We start from the raw sequence: 4521 nt of genomic DNA on the forward strand, positions 1-4521 counted from the left end.
CCGGGACACCCATCTGCTCAAAAAGGAAATGGGTTAAACCCAACTACGGATGGGTACCAATGGTTCAATCTCCTAAATCACCTAATGACTATAATATTTCTTCATCTTCTGTTTGTGATAAACAGGATATGTCATGGGAGATAGTATCTTGCAAAGATGAAAAAGTTCGACCCAGTTTCAAAATGGACTGGGCTCCAAAGACCAACTAATCCCGCTTTGTGTCAGAGCAGCTATGGAGGCATATCATCAGACTTCGGTATGTTGGTAGTGGCTGTTTGTAACAGCTCAAATTTTCAAATAAAATTTTCATTTAAAATAAACCATCATTATTCGACAAAAGGGTTTATTCCAAGTTTATTGCAAAAGTATAAGTAACGAATCCTCAAGATCTTCAACAATGGCAGTGTGTACGTGTCACGCCGGCGCCTTCCCACGGTCATCGCTGGTACCTGAAAAAACATAAACACAACTAGTAAGCATAAATGCTTAGTGAGTTCCCCAGTATACGACTTACCCACATACGCCTTCCGGACCGGACCTTTCGGTCCACATAACATTGCCTTCCGGCCCGTAACATAATCGCCTTCCGGCCCATAACATATCGCCTTCCGGCCTGTATTACATTGCCTTCCGGCCCATAGTATTTTGCCTTCCGGCCCATAATAGCATAAAACATAACACATATAACATATCACACATAACACATAAGTCATACATCATACCGTTCTTTCTATCACATAAAGTCACGCCGTCCGGCCCGTATAAGCATACATCACATATAATCATACAACACATATAAAGCATCTAGCTCTCTAGACATAGCTTAAATATAACACATACAACCTTCCGGTCACGCAGTCAAACCCTTACGGGTGAAGTATAGTGAGAAGACTCACCTCGAAGTATGCAAGCTATAAACCCTTCGAGCTACTCGCACTCGATCCGGTAATCTGCAGGCTCCCTATAATACCACATACCTTTATTAATGATCTTATCAAACAAGACAACTGACCCTACTAAATTACATACAGGTCAACGGTCAACTTGACCGGACTCGTCGAGTACAAAGGCAACTCGGCGAGTCTAGACACCCCGACTCCACTCGCCGAGTCTAAAGAACGACTCGACGAGTTCCAGTAGGTCTTCAAGCTACTCGCCGAGTCTGAAGAACAACTCGGCGAGTCCTAGTGAATCTTCAAGCTACTCGCCGAGTCTGATCATTGGACTCGGCGAGTCCTCGCCATGCAATCAATCAACTGCCTCCTGTACTTCGCATGATTCCATAATATATAGATATGGGGCTTCCTGGACCTTCACATATACTATTACAGGGGTTTAAACACTTGTAACAACACTATAATCTATCAAATCCTTAAATGGGTTTCCTAAACCCTAGATTCGCATACAACGTAAAAGCTACAGATATGATCCGAGGATTACCTGGAAAACGTGTTCCCTGTGTCCCCAACCTTCAGAACGCGACCCCTTGAACCTCCTTTGATCACCACCTTGCCTCTCCTTGTCTAACAACCTCTTCAAGCTTCCACTAGCCCTCACCCTTGCTCCAGATGCCCACAGACTCCTAAGTTATCTTCAATCGGCCAAAAGACGAGACATGACGGCCCTAAAGACATTATATACGATTCAGAATCAAAACGGATAGGGTTTCAGCTAAACAGCGTCGACTCGCCGAGTCCCTAATGGACTCGTCGAGTCCAGTCGCGAATCTGTGACCAAGACCGTGGTCCTACTCGGCGAGTCAGGCACCAACTCGCCGAGTCCCCTCCTAAATATGCCCCAAAAATAATTTAAAGAAGTACCTGAAATTCCGGGCTGTTACAACTCTCCCCCACTAGAACTAGACTTCGCCCTCGAAGTCTCATTCTGCGAATAACTCCGGATGTTGCTCCCGCATTTCACTTTCCGGCTCCCAAGTCATCTCCGATCCCTTCCGATGTTGCCACTGAACCAACACCAGGGGTATCTCCTTGTTCCGTAGAACCTTGATCTTCCGATCCCTGATAGCTACTGGTCTCTCAGCGTAATTCAGGCTTGCATCCACCTGAATATCCCCTAACGGAACCACTGCCGCTTCATCGGCTATACACTTCCTCAACTGTGATACGTGAAAGGTATTGTGAATCTGACTCAGCTCCGCTGGCAACTCCAACCGATAAGCTACCCGACCTACCCTTGCAATTACCCGGAATGGACCTATGAACCGAGGCCCCAATTTGCCCCTCTTTCTGAACCGAATCACTCCTTTCCAAGGAGAAACCTTTAGGAGAACGAAATCGCCAACCTGGAATTCGAGCTCGGACCGGCGTCTGTCCGCGTAACTCTTCTGTCGGCTCTGGGCGGTCAATAACCTCTGTCTCACCTGTTGAATTTGTTCGGTCGTTTGAAGTACGATCTCTGTACTACCCATCACTCTCTGTCCCACTTCTCCCCAGCAAATGGGAGTCCGACACCTTCTACCATACAACAACTCAAAAGGTGGCATACCAATGCTCGAATGATGGCTGTTGTTGTAGGAAAACTCAGCCAACGGTAGATGCGCATCCCAGCTACCCCCGAAGTCTAACACACACGCTCTAAGCATGTCTTCCAATGTTTGAATCGTCCGCTCGCTCTGACCGTCGGTCTGGGGATGGTATGCGGTACTAAAATGCAGTTTAGTACCCAACTCCTCATGAAATTTCTTCCAGAACCTGGAAGTGAAGCGTACGTCGCGATCTGAAACAATTGAAATCGGTACCCCATGCCGAGACACTATCTCTCTCACGTATAACTCTGCCAACTTCTCTGCTGATGAACTTTCGCTAATGGCAAGGAAGTGTGCACTCTTTGTTAGCCTATCCACAATCACCCAAATCGCATTGACTCCCCTGGCAGTTCTCGGCAATTTAGTGATGAAATCCATCGTGATCTGTTCCCACTTCCACTCAGGAATCTCCAAGGGTTGCAACTTACCGTGCGGTCTCTGGTGCTCGGCCTTAACCCTACGGCAGGTCAAACACCTCTCAACGAACCAGGCGACGTCTCTCTTCATGCAAGGCCACCAGTACTCCTTTCTCAAATCCAAATGCATTTTCGTAGCACCGGGATGGATCAAGAATTTCGATCTGTGTGCCTCCTCCATCAAAGTAACACGCGTACCGCCCACGAATGGTACCCAGATCCGACCCTGAAATGTCAGAAGTCTCCGTCCATCCATAACGAACTCTGAAATCAACCCGACGACCCGCTCCTGTTTCTGCATCCCAGATTTCACAACCTCGGCCTGTGCCCCACGAATAGCATCTAATACCGGAGTCATCACCGTCAATCTCAAACATACGTCCCGCAATGGAGTGCTCTCCGTCCTACGACTCAATGCGTCGGCTACCACATTAGCCTTGCCTGGGTGGTACAGGATCTCACAGTCATAATCCTTAACCACATCTAACCATCTCCTCTGACGCATATTTAGGTTGGGTTGATCCATCAAATACTTTAAACTCTTATGGTCCGTGTATATGGTACAACGAACCCCGTACAGGTAGTGACGCCAAATTTTGAGGGCGAACACCACTGCCCCCAACTCTAGGTCATGCGTGGGATATCTCGCTTCGTGAGGCTTCAGCTGCCTCGATGCATAGGCTATCACATGGCCCCTCTGCATCAACACTGCACCCAGTCCTGAAATCGATGCGTCGCAATATACGACAAAGTCCTCCATCCCTTCCGGGAGAGCTAATACTGGGGCTTCGCACAGTCTCTGACGAAGTGTCTCGAAGGAAGTCTGCTGCTCGGGTCCCCATGAAAATGTAACACCCTTCCGGGTCAATCTGGTGAGCGGCACCGCGATCTTGGAGAAGTCCCTAATGAACCTCCGATAGTACCCCACCAACCCAAGGAAACTCCTGATCTCAGAAGGTGACTTCGGTGCCTCCCAACTCATCACCGCTTCCACCTTGGCCGGATCGACCAATATCCCTGCCTGATTTACAACGTGCCCCAGAAATTGGACCTCCCGTAACCAGAAGTCACATTTGGAGAATTTTGCATATAGCTTCTCCGACCTCAGTACCTCAAGGACCTCCCTCAAATGTCCCTCATGCTGCTCTCTAGACCGCGAATACACCAGAATGTCGTCGATAAATACAATCACAGACCGATCCAGCATCGGTCTGCATACCCTGTTCATGAGGTCCATGAACACTGCTGGGGCATTGGTGAGCCCAAAAGGCATCACCACGAACTCGTAATGCCCATACCGCGTCCTAAATGCTGTCTTCTGGACGTCCTCATCCGGCACTCTTACCTGATGGTACCCTGGTCTCAAATCAATCTTGGAAAACCAAGATGCCCCTTGCAACCCTTTATACCCCTTTATAGACCGGCTTCATGAATTAAGCCTACTAACGGTAAGACTTACTTATCTTATACATATATATAATTATAAAACTTATAATATTATAATAACATAAGGGTTGAATTTTAAACTTTTAAAATTCTAGGGTTTGGTATTAGAGTATT

Source organism: Lactuca saligna, chromosome 7, assembly GCF_052625555.1.
Source record: "Lactuca saligna cultivar CGN05327 chromosome 7, ASM5262555v1, whole genome shotgun sequence".
Taxonomy (NCBI): Eukaryota; Viridiplantae; Streptophyta; class Magnoliopsida; order Asterales; family Asteraceae; genus Lactuca; species Lactuca saligna.